Source organism: Camellia sinensis, chromosome 2 (genome assembly GCF_055761805.1).
Source record: "Camellia sinensis isolate YWXY chromosome 2, ASM5576180v1, whole genome shotgun sequence".
In the NCBI taxonomy this organism is placed as follows: Eukaryota; Viridiplantae; Streptophyta; class Magnoliopsida; order Ericales; family Theaceae; genus Camellia; species Camellia sinensis.
Window position 1 is genome coordinate 45,157,384 of NC_138962.1, and position 27,290 is coordinate 45,184,673.

General features: G+C 42.6%; 1 long non-coding RNA gene across 3 annotated transcripts; it reads left to right on the plus strand.

Moving 5' to 3' along the window:
* Positions 1-2,112: 2,112 nt before the first annotated feature.
* On the plus strand, positions 2,113-4,989 carry LOC114284685 (uncharacterized). 3 transcript variants are annotated; one of them, XR_014360292.1, is made up of 4 exons: positions 2,113-2,807; positions 2,961-3,163; positions 3,624-3,746; positions 3,930-4,989. It is a non-coding gene; the product is annotated as an uncharacterized LOC114284685 (long non-coding RNA). The 3 variants fall into 3 exon arrangements; XR_003636985.2 differs by having other exon boundaries at positions 2,114-3,163; positions 3,624-3,749; XR_003636986.2 differs by having other exon boundaries at positions 2,122-3,163.
* The last annotated feature ends 22,301 nt before the right edge of the window (positions 4,990-27,290 follow it).

The following is a 27,290-nucleotide window of genomic DNA, read 5'->3' on the forward strand; positions in this document are numbered from 1 at the left end:
TCTTATCTACCACCTCATTACTACTGTCGCTCCCTCTCTTCCACCATAGAAAATTAGTTCCTGATTCTTGGTAACCAAAAAAAATGAGCTGCAGAAAAGTGTTTTTAATTGACCACAAAAAATTAACTTTATTTTAATGGAAAATATTTTTCATTAAAATATTACCCCAACTTCTACCAAATAAAAATAATAATAATTTTTTTCATTAAAATAAAAATGAAACAAATAAATTTTCAACCTTAATAACTAAAAAAAAATGAAAAAAATAAATAAAAAAAATCATTAACAAAAAAAAATAACAAAAAAATAAAAATAAAACCACGTCATTCACACCGCCTTTCCTTTTCTTTTCTTCTTTTATTTTCGTTTCCTCCTCTTTCTATCTAAATTCCCCCCTTCCTTTCCCCCCATTTGTTTCTCACCAACTCAAATCTCCAATCCCTAATCCCTTAAACAAAAAAATCCCCAATTTCAAAAATCTCCAAAATACTGCACCATCTCTCTCTCTCTCTCTCACACACACACACACACACACACGTCTGCAAGCAGTGGTAGTGGCAGTAGCAACAAGGGGGGATGATGGCGAGCAGCGAGTGACGACGGTGAGTAGTGAGTGACGACAGCTAGCAGCGGCAACAGTGGTGCAGCGTCTCAGATACCTTTGCCGATTCAACTCGTCCCTCCGATTGAGCTATTAGGATTTTGCCCCAAAACGAAAACCCGGCAACACCGACCGAGGTAAACCTTTCTCTCTCCCTCTCTCTCTCCCTCTCTCTCTCTCTTACACACACACACACGCACACACACATTTCAATCCAACATATATGTATATGCACATAAGTAATTGAGGCTTAATTATAAACATTTGTGTTAATGCAGAGCCTAGAAAGCTTGAGAAAATTGCATAATAGTAGATGAAGATTCAATTTTTATTTTTATTTTTATGTTTGTTGATTGACTTTATACTCTCTGTTTTCCCCAGAATTATTATTGCTTTTGGTGATGGAGCACGGGTCGTTCCAGGACCAAACAACATTGACATTTTCTTTGGCTGCTGAGGGTCATACACCAGCAAATTCAATCAGATTCACTCTCAATCTAGAGTCAGTCAGTTCTCTTCTAATTTTTTTCATGTTATAAATTGCGTATGTTGTTTCCAAAATCATTTGTGCACACCATGCTAGCTCTGATTTTTGTGATTGCCTTAGTTTATATGCTTTGTTTCAAAAAATAGTTTTTTGTATTTGAACTATTGTATTTGATCTTCATGTTCTAATCAGATGCTTTTCAAGCTCAGTTTCATTGTGTGCCTCCTATATGGATAGTTTAAAGGGCCTTTCATAGCTCTTATTCTTCAGTAACAATTTCATTGTATTTATTTATTTTTGGTTCCAACTTAAGTTTTGGGTATTTCTGTAACCATGTAGATTTATTTGTGTTTAATTTCTTCATTTAATTGGGTTGTTGATGAGGTTCTGTTTGTTAATTTCTTAGCTCATGTAAATATTATTATGTAGTCCAAGAGTGACTTTCTGTGGCTACAGCATTCCTCATTCTGCAGATGCTCAAGTAAACATAAGAGACCAGACAATTGGTAAAGCTTGTCTTTTGTTTTTCTTTTTTCCTCTACCAACATTAAGAGTTGTAGTATGTTGAATAGCATTTTTCCCTTGGCATGACTCCTCTTAAAATCCAATCCCAAACTTCTCTATGGCTAAAACCAACACACACAAAAAAATTTGGATCTATTTATGCATCTTGATCCTAATTTCATTTTTTTCAAAAAAAAAAAAAGAAAAGAAAAAGAATAGAAATAATGGATTTAGAAAAGCCGTTCATCCTACTAATGTCACTAGAACTTCTCTATCCAACTCAGCTTGTTTTACTTTTTATGTAGATTGAGTTATTTGATCATCCTGCAAACTTATTTACACTAAAAAAAATAAAATAAAAATGGTGCCCCTGTTGTATTTCTTGCATATGATGTTATTGCCTTTAAATTAAGGGCAAACTTATCTCTTTCAAATATTGTTTTGGGTCCACTCCACCTCTTCTATATGAGCATTCCTACATACACAAAATTCATACACAGAAATACCTAGAATATTTAATGTATGGTCTAAATTCATTTTAAGATGTAAATTTTATCATACAGGAGTTGAATTTGAACTACACTATCTTTATGAACATATTTATGTGAAGGAATTCTGTATAATAATAGTAATATTATTAAATAATAAGAGCTCATTTATCTATCTCAGTTGAAGATCAGGAGTTCAATTTATGTTTGAGTTTTTTTTTTTTTTTTGTGATTTGTGTGATTGTTGAATTTTGAAGAATCGATTTTGAAGACTATCAAGTTTCGATATGCGCTTCTCTCTGTTTGATGTAGGGCTCTTAGATCTGGATGAGTTTAATTTGGATTTGGCCGATTGGGATCTGGATCTAGGGTTCTTCTACCGGGTATGGGGTTCTTCTTTGGATTTCAAGTTTGTTCAAATCACTAGCACTATTGTTTATGGTTTCAATTTAATTGATTTAGGCTCTTAGATCCTGACTTATTTTCATTTGGATCTAAAATATGTGTATGAGAGAGAAAAGAAGAGAGATGTTGTCTGATTCACACAATGAAGATTGGGAAATGGATGTGTCTTTGCCATCGATGTGCATCTCTGATTCAGCCATCATGGGACGAGAATCGATTGATGTTCAGAGCAGTTAGACAGATTTAGATTCATTATACCAGAAGTATACAGACAGGATGAGATGGTTTGATTTACTCAATCATGACCGAACATGTGGTATAAGTAAGTATTCATAATCATGGGCATTATTACCTAAACATGGCTAATAAAATTATACACATATTGCACAAGCACATTAGGCTTTTGTGGTAGAATTCACTACTTGTCACCATTTTTTGATTTTCTTTAGTAGCATTTTGATTAGTTATTGTGTAGGTGCAATTCTGAACAAGCAATTGTCTCTTACATGTTCATTTGAGAGCATAAAGTAGCCAGTGGAATTGACCTCCATCCCACACATCTCATGGAGCAAGATGTCTAGAAGCAAGCTCTTAAGAAGTTTGGAAAATGACTTTGAATTAGTTTATGTGGTTCACTCATGCTTGTCCTGGGAAGCACTCCATTACCAATACCAAAAGGTTAAGGCAGTAATTGCATGCTCTGCTTCTCAAAATGTTGCCTTTTGCGATAACATTGCAGCAAGATTTCAAAAGTTTCACTCATGAAATCTTTGACAGGATGAAACCATAACCATCTTTTGTTCATTATGTCTTTCTTTCTCTATTTGTCTTTCTTCTTCTCATTTTTATGTTGTTTGAAAAATGGGGAATGAAGAACCATGACAGCTTAAGTATTCTTCTGTTATGATGAATGAATAACCATTTATTATAAAAGGAACCTTTATATATGTAGCTCGCATTTAAGCCGTGCTCCTAGATTTGACTCTTACCCAGGACATCTATATATTGTACTTTGCCTTATCCATGTTATGAAACTATTGTTATTATTATGCTATAGTATTCACCTTTTAATGGATATCTTTCTGTTTTAGTGTAATAAAAAAGGGTTCTCCATTGACATCTTCTCTCTCTGTTGTAGGTTAGGGTGTTATGCGAGAAGGCTAAGGGGATTCTAATGGAAGAAAGCAATGTGACCATCTTTTGTCTTGACTCTTCCCGATAAGAATAAACAAACTTGTCCAATATGCCATATAATGTGGAAGTAGTAAAGAGTTCAAATTGATTCTTATTCTTCACTTTGGTTCTTTTGTTTATAAATATATTTTTCTGTACTGGTAGTTATCTGTACTTGATACACTGATGCCTCTTGTATTTTTCTGCACTTATTACGCACATTATCCCATAGTGATTAACTTTATGATAACTTGAATTGAATCGGCATTAGGGTTCTTCACAATCTGCCATCCTCGGTGAAGCTACCATCAACCTGCTGATTATGCTGATGCACTGAAGCCTTCTGCCATTGCACTGCCTCTACATGGATGTAAGTCTGGAACTATTTTACATGTGAGACACTTCTATCAGTTCTTTAAGCTTTTAAACAGATACCTTTTTCAATTGTAACCAGTGGCCAAGTTGAATGTATTAGTTGAGCAGAAACATCAAAATTCAAATGAAGAATTTTGAATTTATTGCGCTTCTTATTTCTTGGATTGGGATTTTAAAAGTTTCTGCTCAACTTAGCAACCACCTAGAAGTAAACAGGATTTTTTAATTGGATTCTTAACTCTATCTGCTTTTTGGGTTGTTGATTATACTCCATTTGGTTTCCTAGAAAATCTAGCAAAGAGAAGGAAAATTTTGAATTTATTAGGTTTCGCATTACTTGAATTGGGAATGTAAAACGTTTTACTCAACTTAGCGTAGTACAAGTAGATAGCATTAGTTAATTGAATTCTTAATTTTGTTGTCTGTTTGGATTATGGGAAAATCGAAGCATTAGTTACTATCCTCTCTCTATGTACTTCTTGGGTTTTTGATTATACTCCATTTTGTTGTTGATTATACTCCATTGATTACTCCTTTTATCAGTAGCCCATCTACACCAATACCAACCCAAACCAAGCATAGCAAGGCAGACACCACAATAGTTTAGCACTCCACACTACAACAGTTATAGGAAAAACTAAAAAACTACACTTTTCTGGTTAATTAGCACTCCACACTACAGTTTAGCACTCCACACTTTTCTGCTAGTTGAGTAGTCCATTACATATTATTGTGAACTGTTGTTTTATTTAATTATTTTTGACTTGTTCTTCTTTGAATTACATTTAAGTCCGTTTAAAAAACTAAACAATGAAATACTAAAGTGGTAATGCTATAGACATAAGAATGCTGTTGTTTTATTTTCAATTTGATAATGATAGTCATTTAATTTGCTAATGTGACCTTAACTTTTCATGGACATTTTTCATTATTTGTCCAATTTTACTTGACATTATTTCTCTTTTTCTTTGGTACAGATGGATGAACTCATGCACAAAGCTAAATTGTACAGGACAAATTGGCACTTTTTTGTATTTTTGGAAGGATTATATATTTTTGTATAGATGTATATGGAAAATATTAGGGTAGACTAGTAGTTATATTTTTGGATACACTAGTAGTTATATTTTTGGATGGGTGTGCATGGAAAATATTTGGTAGACTAGTAGTTATAGTTTTGGGTTGATGCGCATGGATAAAAATTTAGAACATAACAATAAGTACTTGTTATGTTTTAAATTTTTATGCTAGATGAAATATGTAGTTTGGAATTACTTGTGGATGAAAACTTAAAATAGTTGCTGACTTTAATTAAACAGGTTCAGAAATGGTCGATATATGTATTTTGTTGACTATTCATAATTCAATTTATTTGTTGGTTTGAATGATTTTTGTGTCAAAATAAATTTCAGAACATAAACCTTACACTTTGGATAATTTACCATGTGTATTATCAAGAAATCAAGACAAAATGACATACCAGAATCCATTGATGAACGGTTAAACGGAAGCGTGATTATCAATGAACTCTTTGTTATTGATTATGTTATTGCCTTCTAATCCTTTCCCCTTTGGTGCCTTATGTTTTTTTTCTTGAGAGGATTTAAAAAAAAAATGGCAGTGTTCTTATTTTCCACTTGGGAAGGAGTAGGGACCATAACCTTTTAAAGGTTGTAATTGGTTTTCAAAACTGAAAGGTTGTGGAAGTTCAAAAGGAATGAAAACCAACTTTAACCAATATGTTTTAATTTCTATTTCTGCCCCTCATAGAAATAGAAATTATACAACTAGTATCTACACATTAGGTCCATAACACATATACCCTTAAGCCTATTAACTAAATTGAATCACTTAAATTGTAGGCTTCTTATAAATGATAACACCACATTTAATTATGTGGTCCCATTGAGACATTATCTAACAATCTCCCACTGGACCACATATGTATCCTGAAAAATGTGCTTAACTTTAGTGAGCTCAGAAATTTGTTATCATAACTTGAGGGTATCCAAACAATCTTGTCCATTAACTATATTAATATAGGATCAAAGCGGTCTTCGTTACATCAATCGTAACTCAACCCACCAATGGTCACGTATACTAATACAGCTAAATGACATAGATCAATCATGGATGCGTAGCATGGAAATTACATGTGATGTGATCCATACATGCCTATTTCCAACTGGTCCTACTTAACTTTATTGAGATCAATACTTCACAATACGTAACAGAGCGTAATAAACTGAATATTTCATTTCTGCAGAAATTAATCTAATTACACAGATAAAACTCAAGGCTGACATAAAGCAGTAATATAAATACAAACTCCCACTAAACCAGAATGTTCTCAAATAGAACAACACCCATTTGAGCAGTGTGCTCATAAAAGACCTTGGGTGGTAGTCCCTTCGTAAGTGGATCCGCTATCATGGAGTTTGTCCCAATGTGCTCTATGGAAATCTGTCCACTCTGCACTCTTTCTTTTACAACTAGGAACTTGATATCAATATGCTTTGATTTTGTCGAACTCCTGTTGTTATTGGAATATAACACTGCAGACTTATTGTCACAATATAACTTAAGTGGTCTTGCAGTGCCTTCCAAAATACGCAACCCAGTGACAAAATTCCGCAGCCATATCCCTTGGTTTGATGCCTCATAACATGCTACAAATTCTGCGGCCATGGTGGATGAAGCTATGAGCGTCTGCTTTGCAGACCTCCAAGAAATTGCTCCGCCAGCTAACAGATAAATATAGCCTGATGTGGATTTCCTACTGTCTTAACATCCAGCAAAATCGGAGTCGGAATATCCAATGACCTCTAACTTATCCGATCTCTTATATGTGAGCATATATTCCTTTGTTCTTTGTAAATATCGCATAACACGCTTGACTGCTTTCCAATGATCCATGCCAGGATTACTTAAATATCTGCCTAACATGCCAACTATAAACGCAATATCCGGACGCGTACATACTTGAGCATACATTAGACTCCCTACAGCCGAGGCATAAGGAATCTTCTGCATTTCTTGAATTTCAAGACTGTTCTTCGGGCATTGGCTGAGACTAAACTTGTCTCCCTTAGCAATCGGGGTTTCACCTGATTTACAATTTTGCATGCCAAATCTATTGAGTATTTTTTCGATATAGCTCCTTTGTGATAATCCCAGAATACCCCGAGAACGATCTCGGAGTATTTCGATTCTTAATACAAAGGAAGCATCACCAAGATCTTTCATTTCAAAATTCTTAGATAGAAATCTCTTGGTGTCATGCAATAAGTTTATATCGTTTGTGGCAAGCAATATGTCGTCAACATATAAAACCAAAAATATGTGTTTACTCCCACTGAACTTGTGATACACACATTCATCAACAACATTAGTTTCAAAACCATACGAAGTGAGAATTTGATGAAATTTGAAGTACCACTGACGAGAAGCTTGTTTGAGTCCATAGATGGATTTAGTCAATTTGCAAACCATATTCTTTGGGTCTCCTGACACAAAGTTTTCTGGCTGCACCATATAAATTGTTTCTTTAATGTCACCATTAAGAAAAGCTGTTTTGACATCCATCTGATGCAACTCAAGATCAAAATATGCAACAAGCGCCATAATTGTCCTAAAAGAATCTTTCGAAGAAACTGGAGAGAAAGTTTCTTTAAAGTCAATTCCTTCTTTTTGAGTAAAGCCTTTGGCTACAAGACGTGCCTTATACCTCTCCACATTACCATTTGAATCCCTTTTGGTTTTAAATATCCATTTACAACCTACGGGCTTCGCACCAACTGGTAATGAGACAAGTTCCCAAACTTTATTGTCTTGCATAGACTTATATTCTTCATTCATGGCTTCTATCCACTTATGAGAGTTGGAACTTTCCATGGCTTGACGAAAGTTGATTGGATCATCTTTCGACATTCCATTTTCTACCTCATGTTCCTGGAGATATAAAATATAATCATCTGAAAATGCAAATCTCCTTTCTCTGGTGGATCGCCTTAATGGCACAGATTCTTGAGGTTGAGGTTGTAGAGTTTGTTCCTCAGGAACAATTACCTCATCTTGAATGGGGGTTTGAACTATATTATCTTGAACAACATTGTTTGGTTGAGGATCCGAAATTACTTCTCGAGCAATGACAGGTATAGGAACCTGTGATTGGTCAAAAGTAGTAGTAGGAAGTGGGATTACTCCTGCTTCCTCCTCAAAGACAATGTCTCTAACTGGATTTCTCCTCCCAAACTCAATATCCTCAAAAAATGTTGCAATTCCCGTCTCAAATATTGACCTATTTGTGGGATCATAAAACTTGCAACCCCATGATCGTTCGGCATAGCCAATAAAGTAGCTGCTAATGGTTTTAGAGTCCAATTTTCGTTCATGAGGTTTATAAGGCCTCGCCTCAGTAGGACACCCCCACACATGCAAATGTTTTAGACTAGGCTTTCGCCCAACCCAAAGCTCATAAGGTGTTTTTACAACTGCTTTAGTTGGCACCCGATTTAAGATATAAGTTGCTGTCTTTAGAGCCTCACCCCAGAGGGACTCTGGTAAAGTAGAATAACTGATTATACTTCTTACCATATCCTTAAGAGTTCGGTTTCGTCTCTCAGATACACCATTCATGCTAGGTGATCCTGGCATGGTGTATTGTGGGATGATTCCACATTCCTCCAGGTATTTTGCAAACGGTCCTGGACGTTGTTCACCTGATCCATCATATCTGCCATAGTATTCACCACCACGGTCAGACCTGACACTTTTAATCCGTTTGTTGAGTTGTAACTCAACTTCGGCCTTAAATTTTTTGAATACGTCCAAAGACTATGTGTAGACGCGCCCGCGGAGGGGGCCTTTCGCTACTACAGTTCGAACTCTCGATTTTGTTGTCGCGGTTCTTAATCTTGAACCAAAGAGTCCAAATCTGGCAAATCGTTTTGAGAAACAGATTTTTGAAAAAGTAGTACCAAACATGGACCGCTTTGCAGATACAGAGTCGCCACCTAAATATTTTTTAATAGGAAAATTTAGGAAACCCTAACTCGGTGCCGAAGGCCACATGTCCGTCATCACCGGAGTTGTCTCGGCTCGGGAGCTTGGGTACGATCGGGGAAGGTCAGCTATGAGCACCCCCTTTCGCCCGGTCCGAAAACCGGCCTCTACTAACCGTGATATCTGATTTTGAAAACTTTATGTGTTCTTAAACCAGTTATTAGCCTAGAATTACTATGTTATGCGCGCAGCAAACAAGTATAGACTAGATTTCCTAATTTGGAAATAAGCATTGCACATCCGTTTGTTTTGGAAAATGTTTTGGATTTTGCTACTCGCAAGTAGGCTGAAACACAGATTTCAACGAGTTTTCCCAACTCAAACAATCCAACCTCCACCCACAGGCATTCAAACAGTTTATCATATAAGCATTTAACCGCATGGCAAGCATACTGTCATGGCAACACTCACACGCATGCGGGATGCTAAAACATAAATACTTACATCGTACTCCGTGCCAAAACAGTAAACTAGTTAGCAAACATGCATGTCCTAGTTCATGTTAAATTGCCTAATGTGACACATACAGGATGCGATTAGATAGGCTCGGCTAATCCTAAACATGGCATATGAAGTGCAGTCAATCAATTGATGCACGTATTCAATTTTGAATTGAAGTACAAATGCAGTTAGCGTGATGTGCCGAGCCTAATGCATGCAACACAAATGCATGAATTCACGCATGCATAGCATAAGGTATGCTGAATTAAACGTGCCCTAATACTAACCAACAAAGCAGGTAAGTAAAAGGGAAGAAAGAAGTGGGGATTGAAAGACATACACCACTCACACACACTTATTACAGATTTGCCCTCACTCGGAGGGATCAAATAAATAATACAAATTAATTAACTACGCAAGCTAATTAAATATTACAAATTGCCTAATCAACTAAGCAAATTAACTTAAGCTAAGAAAACAAGAAATCGCCTCGGGAAATGCACCACCATGCATAGGCTGCCTCTGTTTTCCTTCATTCACTCCTCTGGAGGCTGCCAAAACCTCAGGACTGCTTCCTTGGATGTTGGGAGACATCACCGGCTGTATGGAATTTCCACCGGCAGTGGGATGTGGCCACCGGCACAAAATGAATCTGTCGGCAGAGAAATTATTGTCGGTCGGCACTTTACACTGCCGGTCGGCAGAGTGTTCCTGCAGAATCTGCAAATGACAGCAACAGAGTGCAAGGCAAATCATGGCAGCACAATTCAAGGCATATATGCACCAATCATGTCCCTTATCATGTTTGTGACTCAAAGGGGCATGTGTCTCGATTCTCGGACCACCAATCACACATTTCCATGCATGATGGCCCAAGTGATCAAGTATGCAACTTTGATTTCAAATGCATGCAAACCAAATCAAACCAAAGTCCTAATCCCTATCACCAAATCAAGGGGCAAGGAATGCATGTTGATGCAATGCAACCTAAGCATGTTATCATTCATGCAACATGAACAATGCAATGTACTTATGCAAAGCATACAAGCAAACATGCAAGGTAAGCATGCAAACCAAATAGAGGATGGACTTAAGCATGAATTAGGCAGCCCTAAATAGGCCCAAAACAGTGGCTAAAATGACCAAAACAGAGGACCAAAACACATGTACACATACATATAATTAAGGGTCAACACTTAGGCATAAATTGGACAACCCTCAAGCACACTTGAAAGAGGCATTCATGGACAAATAACATGCAACGTAAGCTCTGAAAATGCATGAGGATGGTGTCAAACCAAACAACAAGATAGGCTAACATTATCATGCAAAATGGTCCAAGTACTTGAAGCCGGCCAAGGGGACTTGAACCATGGTTAAGCCAACCAAGCCTCACAAGGCTAAGAGGGCTTAAAATAGGTTCAAGACAGACCTAGACCATGCAAAAGGGACTCCCTAGATGGCATCTAAGGGGCTTAATTTCAAAGCATGCACTATGGCCAAAACATGGAACATGCCACACATGCTTTCAAAGCATTAAAGAAGCATTCAAGGCAAACACATAGGCATGAAAATGGGACTGAAATAACATGTAGGGTGGCCCCAAATCACCAAATCAATGCAAAGATGTCATGCTATACATGCACATACTTAAGGCCAACAAGCCGGAATGCAAAGGAACTATACTAAGCATGCCAAGATCAACCCAAACACTTATGGACAGACCTAAAACATGTCAAGATAAGCACAAAGTCTTCACAAATGTAAGCCTAAAACATGCTAGAAACAAGGGCACACAACCTAAGATATGTTAAGGGATCACAAGGCATTACATGGCAACTATGCTAAGCATGCATGGAGTACCAAAACCAATTTAAAATCATGTTATATTATGGAAATATAAGCATGAAAAACAGTCTATACATGCTCAACACACACTCAAACATAGGCTCCCTTTAGAGGCCAAAACATGCCCTTTTCAAGGACAACAAGGAGAGGGGGTGGCCCTCCCCTTTTGGAGACTTCAAGGCACCATCTCCACCACTGAAATCCCTCAAGATTTCAGTGGTGAAGAGGCCCAAACACCAAAGTCCCGAAACTAGCACAAAATAGCACAAAATGAGGCCTTTCAAGGCCTAAGAGGGGTCAAACACCTCCAAACCACAAAACACTCTTAATAAATAATCAAGAGGGCCTAAAAACAGAACTTTTTTGTATTATACACTAAGCTCAAAAATGATTTTAAGATAGGTAGAAATACAATGCAAGATTGGGGAATAAAAAGGATAGATTCTTACCCTTGAAGACCCCTTCACAAATGGTGCTCCAATGGCCCTCCTTGGCTTGAATCCAACACCAAAACTTCAAAATCAGTCCCTTAGAACCTCAGTTTCAAGAGGAAGGTGAAACACTAGGTGCTTGTGTGCAATAGTATGGACTAAAACACACACAAGAGTAATATAGAGATAGGATGTGTATGTAACTCAAACCCTAAAACCAGAGCTTGGTCTGTGTTTTTCTCTCCCCAAAATGTCTAAACTCTCCAACCTTTGCAACAAGAGAGAGTCCCTCTCTATATAGAAGCTTTTTGTCTTGTAAAGCTTACAAGACAAGCTTCATAAGAGGGAGATCCCTCCATACACGGGGAGCAAAAGCAAGACAGCTATCTTAAAATATCTGCAAAAGCAGATGCACAGTAGTCGGCCGGCCAAAAATGCCATCTTGGCAAAAAAAAGTGCCGACCGGCACTAAATAGTGCTGACCGGCAACAAATAGTGCCGGCCGGCAATGTATATTGCCGGTGGCAGCAAAAACCAGCCGGTGGCCTCTAGCCACTGCCGGTGGTGAGTGGGGATGCCTCACAAGGCATTCCCTGCCCCTCCAAGGCAAAACACAAGTGTTTGGTGTAAAACCAGACACTAAACAGTCAAGTTCGGAGATCCTGAGGCAAGGCGCGCGAGCCGAGACCTCTGGGAACTCCAAACGAACACAAACATGGATAATCACCGAGTGTTCAAACGGTGACGTCCGAGTCTTGAGGACGGTCAAAAATGGGGTGTCTACAGTTGCCCCTCTTTGACAAAACTCGAAAGTCATAACAATGACGGGAGTGAATGTCAAAGCCCACAGACGACCCATTTTTGACAAGGCCGAAGACTCAGACAAACATGCAAGACAAACAAGATATGCACCCGAAGGCGGGGGCAAAATGCAAGACAATGCACGAAGCCGAGCATAACTTATGATCATGCAAAGAAAGCTGTAACGAAGCACACATGCGACGGTTTTAAGCTAGCATACACCAAACTACACTACAATGCAGAAAGGATGTAAGAGAATTATGCAATTCTCAATACGTCTCACTCGGAGGATACAATACCTGTGCGGCTCGTCTGGTTGCACCAGCTTCAAATGAACCGTACATACAATATCGTGCCTGAAAAGAAAACAAACTTAACAGGTACAATATTGTTAGCAACATGCATGACAATGCAAGAATGGATGCAAAATGATATGCAATATATACAAAACAATGTATAAACAATGCAAATGAAGATGCAATGTAATTGAAACAATGCAAACTAAAATGCAAAGCAATTGAATCATGATCCAATCACGAGTGGTTCGAAACCACACCTATGTCAAATAGATTGATGGAGGTAACAAGTCTGTCTACCACAGAACGGTCAACTGAACTGTGAGCATTGTAGACAGACACAAGAACAAGTATTGGGTGGAATGACATAAGTGGGGAAACGACCCGCTGGAGAAAGGACAATGATCCTAATGCCGGATGCAAAAATTATACTACCATGTAATGGAAATGAATATGGCACGCGGGCCAAACCAAATCTTGCCTAGGTAGGGCATGTACGCATACAATCCACGTCTAACATAGAACGGTCTACTGAACTATGCTTCGACACGAGAAGTATGGGCACATACCAGACCAAGCTCAACATGGAAAGGCGCAAGCCATAGATGGAAGGTGATGCAATGAATGCATGCAATCTAAAATGCAATGGATATGGTGCGCGGGCCAAACCAAATCTTGCCTAGGAAAGGCATGTACGCATACGAGCCATGTCTAACACAGAAAAGGTGCCGCAACCCTCAAACCAACATACCAGCGTGGAATAGGCGCGCACACATGCAGAACTGTGTTTTAACGTGAAAAGTAAGGGCACATACCAGACCAAGCTCAACATGGAAAGGCGCAAGCCATAGATGGAAGACGTGATGCAATGCATGCATGCAAACTACAATGCAATACTTACAAATATGCAATGGAATGGATATTTACAAAATGCATGACAATGCAGTATGATGCGATCTACTGGGGAAAATGCAATGAATGCATGCAAGCTACAATGGAAATGCAAGACAATGCACTATGATGCAACGACTATGATTGCAACTTTTCCTATCTTACCAACAAGGCGATATACTAGGTTGGTTCAGTATCCAGAACTGAGGCGTAGACACGCCGCCTCAATCTATGGGGCTTCCATACAGTTTTCAAGCCGAGGGTACACCCCTGGGTATTTAAACCAGACTTTAGTCTCGAAATTCCCGAACCTTTGCGTTCTAGGCATAAGCCGTTCGAACTCTAGTTTTCACCGTCCCAGTTGGTCTTCTAGGAACTTACCGCAAACATAGGCAGGTGGCTTTACCAGACCACCGAAAGTCGTTCGGGCACGACAAACACCAAAGGAATTGCACCTTCAGAGGATTTAAGGTCTCCTAGACCGGGATGCAAAATGTATGCATGACCATGCACCGAAGGTTTCGCACCTCCAAGAATTTAATGTCTCATAGACCGTGTGTGTTTAAGGTCTCGCCAGACCGAGGCAATGTGCGGAACAATGCAAGAATGAGGCACGCATGCCTATACAAATGAAGCATGATACAAGATGATACAAATGAGACATGCGTGTCTCATAAAATGCAAAATGATACAAGTGTGACACGCATACCACACGGAATGCAAAATGAAACAAATGAGACACGCGTGCCTCATAAGACGCAAAATGATGCAAGTGTGACACGTATGCCACACAGAATGCAAAATTCAAGTGAGGTGCACAAAACAGTGCGATGCTGTGCGCAAAATAGCGCGAGTGATTTGTAATGCACAAAATAGTGCGATGTGCCAAACAGCGCGATTGATAAACTGCACAAAACAGTGCGATGCGCAAAACAGCGCGAACAATAAACTGCACAAAACAGTGCGATGCGCAAAACAGCGCGAACAATTAAACTGCACAAAACAGTGCGATTGATTGAAATGCACAAAACAGTGCGATGGACTGCATGCTTTATGCAAATGACGACATGCATGCCAATGAAAAAGTGACACACATGCCGATGAAAATAAGGCACGCGTGCCAATGGAAATGAGACACGCATGCCGATGAAAATAAGGCACGCGTGCCGATGCAAATGGGACACGCATGCTGATGCAAAATGGGGCATGCATGTCGATGCAAAATGGGGCACGCATGCCGATACAAAATGGGGCACGCATGCCGATGCAAAATGATACAAATGAAATAAATGAGACACGCATGCCTCATAAGATGCAAAATGATGCAAGTGTAGCACGCATGCCACGCGGAATGTAAGATGATGCTAAGTGTGACACGCATGCCACATGGAATGGACTAAAATGCGTAACAACGCACGTGTTTCGGAATGCACGACAATGCAGACGATGCGCGAGACGACGTATGTCTTGAAATACGCGACAATGCTAGTAATGAAAACGCAATAACAATGCACGAGAGACGTGCATGACAATGCAAGGGGTGCGTGTTACAACGCATGTAGTATGCATAACCATGCAACTGTGAGGCGCGTAATAGCGCGATGTAACACACTGAGATGGTGTGGCGAACGCGTGGAACGCACACGGGGCAATTTTTGAATTTAAAAGGATACAAAAAAGGATACACCTTGCACAAATTCGAGTGCCACGCACAGAAGACACGACCTGAGGTCAAAGCGGAGACCGGTTAAGCGTCGGAGATGCACTTTCTTGCACTTTCTTGAGCTATGAAGACCAGAAACTTCTCATATGGCCTAAAAAAGGGTGTAGGAACACCACCGTCCGGGAGGGGAATCCACCGGCTGTCCACCGGCTGCAAAATAACTCCATCGGCACAAAATAATGCCGGTCGGCACAAAATATTGCCGACCGACAGAAAGTTGCTGTGTCGGGGCAGATTCGACTTTTCACCTTGGGTGTTTTAAAATAGGGTTTCAAACCCTAATTCCTCACTTCCCCACCGCCGAAAACCCAAACCCTCTCTCTCTAGAGTGTTTTTCTCTCCTCTTTCGCCCATTTCTTCGCGTTCTACGCCCGTTTCGTCGTCGGATTCGCGATTCCCTTCGCGTTTCGGACATTTTCAACCGAACACATCTTCGTTTCGGTGCCTCGTTTGGCGTTCCCACCTTTTTGGAGTTTGTTCCCCTTGCTTTTCTCTTGATTTCCGTGCCCTTTCACATCCCGGCCTTTCCGGCCATTTCCGACCCTCTCGGGAGTTGACTTTTCGGTTGACTCTTCGCATTCCAGCCCGGTTTCCCTTCCTCCGGCCATTTTCACATCATTCTTGACATGGCGGACGACATTCCATGTGGCGGGACTCCTCCGGATCACGAGATGGATCCCGAGGTTGAGCTCTTGCCCTTGCGCGAGCGCCCGTTCGACCCGGCGACCTACCGGCCGGCGATCCATGTTCTGCCCCCCGACGGCCTGCGTCAGTTCCGGAGCTTCGAGAGGAACGTGGCGCCTGAGCTACTACTGCGCGAGCCTACCTCCCACCTTTCCTTCAGCGTTTCCGAGGTAACTCTCTTTCTTCTGCTTTACTTTCCGCAATGTAGGATACAAAACTGTCATAGTTAGTTGTACTCTTTAACTGCTTGAATCTGACATGCTATACACCGTAGTTGACTGTAGACATACATACAACTGATATCTGCTTGAGACTGACACATGCACACACACTACACTAGCCCCGAATCACTCAAACACACTGCACTCACTGTATTTCACTGCATACACACTGGTACCCAGCATTTGCTTGAATCTGTCAAACTTGCACTCATGCTATATCTGTTCTGAACCCCCCCAAACATGTTGACGCATCTCACACTGTAGTTCACAGTAAGCGCACCGGCACCCGGTAGCTGTTCAAATCTGACAAACTTGCACACATGCTATATCTGCTCTGAACCATCTAAACATGCTGACACATCACACGTTGTAGTTCACTGTAAGCACACCGGCACCCGGTATTTGTTTGAACCTGTTAAACTTGCACGCATGCCACATCTGCTTTTTCAAAACTGCATTTTGAATGTTGTCTTGCAATTGTTATTTTCTATTTACAGGAGGATTCCCATACCATCCGCGGGTATGGGAACACTAGCGCTCGGGAGTGGTACGACGAGCTCCCTGACGCGGTCCGTCGTATAGTGGATCGAGCGGGCTTTGGCGCCTTCTGCCGAGGACTCTCCAGGCTTTCTACCTGCAAACCTCTCCTTGCCGCTCTGGCGGAGAGATGGTGGGACACCACCGATTCGTTTCACTTCTCCGCAGCAGGGGGCATGACGATGACCCCTTACGATTTCTCGATGCTCACTGGCATCGGGGTAGGGGGTGATCCGATCCCCTTTGATATCGACATGGATGAGTGGACCGCCGCTCAGGTCCATCTACTGGGGGAGGCCCCACCTCTTGCTCGTCCAGGCTTCGTGCGATACTCCTGGTTCGAGGTACAGTTTAGGGTCCAGCCCGCGTTGGAGGAGGAGGCGGAGATGACTCAGGAGGACGTGGAGAGGTATGCGCGCGGCTTCCTCATGTTCCTGTTTGGGACTACTATCTTCGCCGACCGGGCGAACACAGTGCCTCTTTGCCTTCTCAGCGCACTGGTGGACGTCCGGGACATCCTGCACTATGACTGGGGTGGCGCCGCTCTGGCCACTCTCTACGGGTACATGAGCTCGGCTTCGCTCGGCAGCGGCCAGTTGCTCGGAGGCTACTGGCGGGCTTGGGAGGTACACTTCTTCTCCGCTTTTCATTTCTGCCCTATATTTTTTGTACTCTGTACACTGCACACACTGTAGTCTGCTTTATACTTGCTGTATACTGTACACACGGCACACACATACATTCTGCTTTACACTGACTGTACACTGCTCACACTGTACACTGTACACAATACACTGCACAACACACGGCTCTGCCATTTCTGCTCTATCTGATAGTCATACTGACATCTGTTTTGCAGTTGTAGGTTTACGTCTACTTTCCTAGGCTCGCTTCCGTACCAGTCACAGAGACTCCTCTGGTCGTCCCTTTTTCACGTCGCTTTGACGGGAGATGCACCCGGCGGCCACAAGAGACATTCAGCTTTTTCCGCCGATACTTCGATACCATTACCCCCGCGGAGGTATGTTTTACTTACAGTTTATTTAAGCTTCGCCTTTCCACTGCATATTTCAAAAACAGTAGATAACAAACTGTATGTCATTTTCAGATCACTTGGCAGCCGTGGGCTCCGTTGCCAGCTGTGACTCGAGATCGGTTTGCCGGTGCCGATGAGACCTCACGTTTTCGGATCTTGTTGGAGGGCTCGGTCTGTCGGGCTTGGTACCTGGGGGAGCGTTTCCTATGCCAGACCCTAGGGTTACCTGAGCAGATAGTCCCGGTTCACCCTCCTGCGGATATGAGGGAGACCGAGGGGCTCACGACCGAGCAGATGGACGATTTCACTATCGGTTGGGAGGAGGCCCGCTTCAGAGGCACCGGCGACTACCGGGAGTACGTGCAGATGTACCTGATGCGACCTCTGAGCGGGGGCCGTCGAGCGGAGGGGGCTAGGCCTGCGGCGCCAGCGGCCGAGGCAGGAGTAGGAGCTGGAGCGGGAGCTTCAAGTAGGGCCCGAATCCGTGGCAGGGGCGAAGCTCAGGGAGGACGGGGGGCTGGTTGGCCCGCCCTGCCTGCTGTACTGACTTTCCAGGGGCAGGGTGGAGCGACCTATCAGATCCCCTTCGCCCCTCTGCCAGCTGATCACGAGTTCGTCGGCGTCCCCGACTTGCCTCCGGTATGTATTACTGCATTTTTGTACAGTCATTTCATTTCAGTTTATTTGATATTCCACAGAATACTGATGCATCTGATACTTTTGCAGGCTTCTTCTGCATACACCCGGTAGTCATTGGAGATGAATGCCTCCATGATGGGGATGCTTCAACGGACTTTTGATCTCCTGGCCCTCTACAGCATTCCGATATGTTCTTCTGATACTGGCCTCAAACCATTCATACACTGCTTCTGATGCTTGGCACAACACCTGATACACTGATCTCACAGCATCTGATACACTGCATACACTGCATTCTGCATTGTACTCTACACTGATAAACTGCTCACGGCATTCTCATACTGTACTCATATACTGCATTCTGCACTGATAGACTGCTCACGGCATCCTCACACTGTACTCATACACTGCATTCTGCACTGATACACTGCTCACGGTATACTGATGCATTTGCCTTTTGTGTACTTTTTCAGCCTCCTTTTCAGATTCCTATGGCAGGAGGTGCTCCAGCTGGACCTTCCGTCCCTGCCCGAGGGAGAGATGAGGAGGGCCGAGTATTCCCCCGCTCCAAAGCGGGGCGCGCTCATGTCGGGAGCAGCTCGCGAGCTCCAGTCCCGGATGATGATGATGACGAGGAGTCAGAGGCGGAGGCAGAGGCGGAGTCCGAGTCATCGGAGGAGGAGACCGGAGGCGGTTCTAGCTCGGGCTCTGACGACGATGCTGATGATGCTCCTGGACCCTCGTCCAGGAAGAGGACCAGGACAGACTGACGGCCCCTGGAGTCGCTGGACATAGATTTTCGTTGTTTTTCTTTTCTTTCTTGTACTTTTCCTCTTTTCTTTGGTAGTTAGATTACCTTGTACTGCCGCAGGCAGATTTTGTTTTCCTCAAAACTTTGTACTCGAGAAAAATTATGAAATGAACAGATTTTTGCTTAAAAAGTGTTACATTTACATATCTCATATATTGCATCGCATTCCATCATGCTACACCTCAATGTAAATGGAATTGATTGGTTGCCTGAAAATTGAACACTTGCACTGTAATAATCAGATAACTAAACAGCCAACAGCAAAATAAACCCAAGCAACCCACTGCCTGATTCTGGACACACAGCCCTTGCTCTACTGGGGATCATTCTGCATACAGCCCATAACACAGTATTCGGTTCATTCTGCACACCGCAAACTTGAGTGAACGGCCCAATCTGACAAGACGGAGCTTAAAGATGGAACCGGTTGGAGTTGAAGCATGCTCCAATGTAGAGAATGGCACCGCATTCTGGGTATAAACAATTCTGAAATTGAATGAGGGTTTTTCAAACCGGGGTATCGAGTCTACAACTGAACACAGCGGGGAGGACTCAAACAAAAAGGGTACACGTTCCAAACACAACGAGACACGCTCGGAGAAGACCTAAAACACAGGTTGAGGTAAACAAAATAAAAGACACGGCACGCAGACGCGTCAACGAAAACGGGGGACCTCAGTTCACGAGGAGCCAGTTTCTTTGGGTACTGTTTCCCATCCTTTCTGATTTGTGATTCTCACATCACTCTGGCACTCAAGCTCGGTTTTTTTTCCTCTCAAAACCCTTTTCCTCACTTTTCTCTCAACTTACACCTCTCTATTCTTCATTCTCTCATTTTTCATCCCTCCCCGGGGTGTTTAATGAATGAATAGGAAGTTACGGGTTTATGCCCAACACCATTAGCTCACAGCTATTTCTTCTGGCGGGTATAGTGCTCTTCTGGCAAGTACGTCGATGACGGGGAAAGACAGAACGCCTAACTCAATTGTGCCCCTAGTTCATCATTTTAACCATTCTTTTCGTTTTGGTTTTCTACTAAAACAATTTTGATCAAAATGAGAGTCGGATTAACGTACTTGTTCGATTTTTTATTTGAAAACCGTGCAAGTCAGGCTGTAAGCACTGAAATTTTTCCTTTTGGATCCAAGACAATGGTCCAGTTTTGGAAAATGGAATAGTTTTCGAGAAAATAGTCAACCTGAGTAAAAATTTTCAAAAACTATTTTTCAAACAGTAAATGCTCAACGGGCATGGAACTTACTCTTTGAAACGCGTAACCTCGGATCGGAGGCAATGGAAAATTGCCCCTGGTTTGAAGGGGGGGTGGGAGGCAACGGAAAGTTGCCCCTGGTTTGAACGGCGGCTCGCGACGACTGGTGGCAACGGAAAGTTGCCCCTTGTTTGGACGATGCCGCAGCAGTCCACAAACAGTCTTCGTTGGCGGTGGTCGAGCTCTTGGACACAGCGATGACGAAGACGGTCACAACAAATATATGGACACAGTCGCCTTCAGAAGCGTTGGCGACTAGACTTTGGGATGAAGTCGAAACCATTGCATGGACTGAGACGCTATGAAAGCGTTAGGGGCTGGACTTCATGATGAAGTTGCCTACGTATCCCAGACATGGGAATCAAGCCTCACGTAGTTCCGGTTAAGGTACACTCGGGTATTTTAACCTTCACTTTTCAGGCTCTAACTTTTGCCAAGGCGCCCGATGCGGGTTTTCGACCTTGCGAGCTTTTCTTTCTCTTCTTTTTTGAATTTTTCTTCTTTTTATTTCTTCTTCTTTTGTATTTTTGTATTTTTCTTTTTTTTTTTCTTTTCTTTTCTATATTCTTTGTCTTGCTCTAACTTTTGCCTGGGCCGCCCTTCCGGGTTTTCGGCCCAGCGTGCCTCTCAAAGGGTAAAAGTGTAACAAGTCCAATGCCAAATGGTTCCTGAAATTGAAGCCCCTCTGTGTCTAGGAGAACGGCTGTTGCAATGATTTGCGGAAGAATCCATCCCGGTTACTCCACGAGCTTCTTCCGGCGAGATCTACTCCTTCTGATTCGGCTTTGGTGCCTCTTTCTCGAGGGCTACTTTCAATCTGGCCATACAGACCTTGCATGATGTTTGACCGTTTGATCTTTCTGAACGGATTCAAGGTTTGAAACGGATGGGTTGAATCTTGAGGCTGAGAGCGATCCTAGGCTGCACAATCTCAAGAGCGGTTCCACACAGGTCTTCACAGGGCCGTGTAAAACATTTGTTTTTGAAAGTTTTTAAGAAAGCGACGAATCACTCGTGCCGAAGATAGTGTGGAATCAATCTGGATCAAGCCAGGATCCTCCTCAGTACTCACTCCGACAAGCATGATTTCACTCATTAAGGGCTTAGCACGCCTCTCTTTCTCTTAAAATGATCAAAGTTTTGCAAAACCCAAGGAATTCCTTCCTCTTCGTTTTTATCACCGCAGTGTTCAAAAGGTTTTTTTTTTTTGAAAAACTTAGGTTAATGTAATAAGTTTGGCACACATGAGAGCAGGGGAGGTGTACCGCCAGCCCAATCAAATTCTCTGGCACTTATGCTGAAAGCAAGCATGAAAGTGAGATAGCAACAGCTGTTTCATTCAGATTTGTTGGTGTAACTGGCCCCTCGGCAGAAACAGACTCAAAAAAAAACAAAAACAGGTAATTACAAGACAAAACGGTGTTCGGGACAACAACCCCAGAATCACCTGGTATTATATACAAAGGGGACTGACTCGATACAACAAGACAGACCCTTAAGCAAAAAGACTGACTCAAGACAAAGAGACAGACTCAAAACAAAAGACTGACTCGATACCCAAGCCAGAATTTACAAAACTAGCGTTCACAGCCACTCAAAAATGCGTGCCAGACGCCACATTCAAAGTACATCCAGATGCTGCCCGCAGGTGGTTCACTTTCTGATTACATACTTGCAGTATCCTCAAAGTCCAACAGCTCGGTAGTAACAGACTTCGCTGAGGTGGGTGGGAGGATAACCTCATTGTCAATCAAATCTTGCACCTCATGACGGAGGCAGAAGTAATTGTCGGTGGCATGGCCTGTCTACTGGTGGTACGCGCAGTACTGAGCAGCATCATGCGTTGCAGGGTGATTTTTCGGGAGAGGCCGAGGCTCCAAGGGTTTAAGGTGCCCTTTCTCGGCAAGGATCTGAAGTGCCTTGGACAAAGGCATGTAGAGAGCATGAAAAGTCCTGCGCCCCCGGGGCAGGTATTTTGGAGTCTGAGCGCTCTTACTAGCTGCACAGGCGAAAGGGTCGGCAGGTGCCACCTTAGCTTTCGGTTCCTTCCCGGGTGCAGGGGCGGGAATAGGAGGAACTGCCTTGGCATGACGAGGCCTATCCCGATTTTCTGACTGGCTTGAACTACCCTCAGGTGGAGTGGGGAAAGCATCCTCCACAGTCTTTGCCACAACTGCGGATATCTGTTGCTTGTTCATCCCCCCGGCTTTCAAAGCCTCGACTGCCCACAGCAGTTGTTCAATATGATCGGTATCTGCCTTCATTTTGTCTTTTCTTCCGGCCTCAACCTGGTCAAGGGTTTGGGTTATTGCTTCAGAGCGAAGCCCGGTTGTTGCTGACATGTCGTGGCTGTAGCTGGAAGCCACCTCTGGCTGGCTGAGCTCTATCACAATCCGCCCCAGCAGCGGAGGCTCCTGTGGTATGAAATTCCCGGCATACGGTGCCGCTGGGGGTGAAGCTGACATTCCGTAGGCGAGATCCGCCACAGACCTCTGGAGATCACCTATCATCCCCATCAGTTCGAATGTAGTAGGCTCGCAAGCCTGATATAACTGGGGTGCCCAGAACGGGTGCACAACAGGCGACCTGGGTGGATGTGACACATCAGTGTTGGCCTCACTTTGCAGAGTGATCCCCTGCTCCAATGCAGCCGTCATAACTACGATCTCTTCTGAATTCTGCGTCATCATAAGCCCTGCCCCGGCAAGGGAGAACACTGGCTATTCTGTACCGGCTCTGGATACTCTGAACTGAAAGGAGAAACAAAACAGCATTTCAGCCCAAACAGATCAAACACGGGTGTAGCTGAACAACTGTACTCTACTACTGATCACTGTTCCCAGAAATCACTGTTCCCGAAAACTGAACCCGATACCCGCAGATAACTGATTCTCATAACTGATACTGATACTGGCTCCCTCAGGTTTGATACTCAAACTTGCAAACTGATATATACTTTCCCTGTAGAAATACATTCTAAAAGCACATAGCAAGTAAAGAGAACCAAAACACCCCTATGTTGGGGTAGGGTTTCCCTGTCCTATTTTGTCAGGAGCTAGGGTTTCACTATGCACGCAGCGGTTTTCAAACAACCTAACATCGGGTAAGCAACCTGTCCTAACTTGGAATGGTCACTACGGATCCGAATATGCACTAGGTCAAATGGTCGAAAAGGGTGCCCCGGTAAAACCGGGGTTTGTGTTCCCATACTGTCCGAACCCATAACCGATCAGCCTTATGGTCATGCCTTGACAAGACACGCCTCCGGCAAACCGTTCAGGAATGGCAGATGGCAAACACGGTGTTCCTAGGCGCACTAATGCACATGCAATGCAAAGAAACACATAGGCGAAATCAAAACAGGATATCACGAGCTCGAGTCAAGCTCTCTAAAATCCCCAGAGGAGTCGCCAGAAACTGTGGACGCGCCCGCGGAGGGGGCCTTTCACTACTACAGTTCGGACTCTCGATTTTGTTGTCGTGGTTCTTAATCTTGAACCAAAGAGTCCAAATCTGGCAAATCGTTTTGAGAAACAGATTTTTGAAAAAGTATTGCCAAACATGGACCGCTTTGCCAGATACAGAGTCGCCACCTAAATATTTTTTAATGGGGAAATTTAGGAAACCCTGACTCCGTGCCGAAGGCCACACGTCCGTCATCACCGGAGTTGTCTCGGCTCGGGAGCTTGGGTACGATCGGGGAAGGTCAGCTATGAGCACCCCCTTTCGCCCGGTCTGAAAACCGGCCTCTACTAACCGTGATATCTGATTTTGAAAACTTTATGTGTTCTAAACCAGTTATTAGCCTAGAATTACTATGTTATGTGCGCAGCAAACAAGTATAGACTAGATTGCCTAATTTGGAAATAAGCATTGCACATCCGTTTGTTTTGGAAAATGTTTTGGATTTTGCTACTCGCAAGTAGGCTGAAACACGGATTTCAACGAGTTTTCCCAACTCAAACAATCCAACCTCCACCCACAGGCATTCAAACAGTTTATCATATAAGCATTTAACCGCATGGCAAGCATACTGTCATGGCAACACTCACACGCATGCGGGATGCTAAAACATAAATACTTACATCGTACTCCGTGCCAAAACAGTAAACTAGTTAGCAAACATGCATGTCCTAGTTCATGTTAAATTGCCTAATGTGACACATACAGGATGCGATTAGATAGGCTCGGCTAATCCTAAACATGGCATATGAAGTGCAGTCAATCAATTGATGCACGTATTCAATTTTGAATTGAAGTACAAATGCAGTTAGCGTGATGTGCCGAGCCTAATGCATGCAACACAAATGCATGAATTCACGCATGCATAGCATAAGGTATGCTGAATTAAACGTGCCCTAATACTAACCAACAAAGCAGGTAAGTAAAAGGGAAGAAAGAAGTGGGGATTGAAAGACATACACCACTCACACACACTTATTACAGATTTGCCCTCACTCGGAGGGATCAAATAAATAATACAAATTAATTAACTACGCAAGCTAATTAAATATTACAAATTGCCTAATCAACTAAGCAAATTAACTTAAGCTAAGAAAACAAGAAATCGCCTCGGGAAATGCACCACCATGCATAGGCTGCCTCTGTTTTCCTTCATTCACTCCTCTGGAGGCTGCCAAAACCTCAGGACTGCTTCCTTGGATGTTGGGAGACATCACCGGCTGTATGGAATTTCCACCGGCAGTGGGATGTGGCCACCGGCACAAAATGAATCTGTCGGCAGAGAAATTATTGTCGGTCGGCACTTTACACTGCCGGTCGGCAGAGTGTTCCTGCAGAATCTGCAAATGACAGCAACAGAGTGCAAGGCAAATCATGGCAGCACAATTCAAGGCATATATGCACCAATCATGTCCCTTATCATGTTTGTGACTCAAAGGGGCATGTGTCTCGATTCTCGGACCACCAATCACACATTTCCATGCATGATGGCCCAAGTGATCAAGTATGCAACTTTGATTTCAAATGCATGCAAACCAAATCAAACCAAAGTCCTAATCCCTATCACCAAATCAAGGGGCAAGGAATGCATGTTGATGCAATGCAACCTAAGCATGTTATCATTCATGCAACATGAACAATGCAATGTACTTATGCAAAGCATACAAGCAAACATGCAAGGTAAGCATGCAAACCAAATAGAGGATGGACTTAAGCATGAATTAGGCAGCCCTAAATAGGCCCAAAACAGTGGCTAAAATGACCAAAACAGAGGACCAAAACACATGTACACATACATATAATTAAGGGTCAACACTTAGGCATAAATTGGACAACCCTCAAGCACACTTGAAAGAGGCATTCATGGACAAATAACATGCAACGTAAGCTCTGAAAATGCATGAGGATGGTGTCAAACCAAACAACAAGATAGGCTAACATTATCATGCAAAATGGTCCAAGTACTTGAAGCCGGCCAAGGGGACTTGAACCATGGTTAAGCCAACCAAGTCTCACAAGGCTAAGAGGGCTTAAAATAGGTTCAAGACAGACCTAGACCATGCAAAAGGGACTCCCTAGATGGCATCTAAGGGGCTTAATTTCAAAGCATGCACTATGGCCAAAACATGGAACATGCCACACATGCTTTCAAAGCATTAAAGAAGCATTCAAGGCAAACACATAGGCATGAAAATGGGACTGAAATAACATGTAGGGTGGCCCCAAATCACCAAATCAATGCAAAGATGTCATGCTATACATGCACATACTTAAGGCCAACAAGCCGGAATGCAAAGGAACTATACTAAGCATGCCAAGATCAACCCAAACACTTATGGACAGACCTAAAACATGTCAAGATAAGCACAAAGTCTTCACAAATGTAAGCCTAAAACATGCTAGAAACAAGGGCACACAACCTAAGATATGTTAAGGGATCACAAGGCATTACATGGCAACTATGCTAAGCATGCATGGAGTACCAAAACCAATTTAAAATCATGTTATATTATGGAAATATAAGCATGAAAAACAGTCTATACATGCTCAACACACACTCAAACATAGGCTCCATTTAGAGGCCAAAATATGCCCTTTTCAAGGACAACAAGGAGAGGGGGTGGCCCTCCCCTTTTGGAGACTTCAAGGCACCATCTCCACCACTGAAATCCCTCAAGATTTCAGTGGTGAAGAGGCCCAAACACCAAAGTCCCGAAACTAGCACAAAATAGCACAAAATGAGGCCTTTCAAGGCCTAAGAGGGGTCAAACACCTCCAAACCACAAAACACTCTTAATAAATAATCAAGAGGGCCTAAAAACAGAACTTTTTTGTATTATACACTAAGCTCAAAAATGATTTTAAGATAGGTAGAAATACAATGCAAGATTGGGGAATAAAAAGGATATATTCTTACCCTTGAAGACCCCTTCACAAATGGTGCTCCAATGGCCCTCCTTGGCTTGAATCCAACACCAAAACTTCAAAATCAGTCCCTTAGAACCTCAGTTTCAAGAGGAAGGTGAAACACTAGGTGCTTGTGTGCAATAGTATGGACTAAAACACACACAAGAGTAATATAGAGATAGGATGTGTATGTAA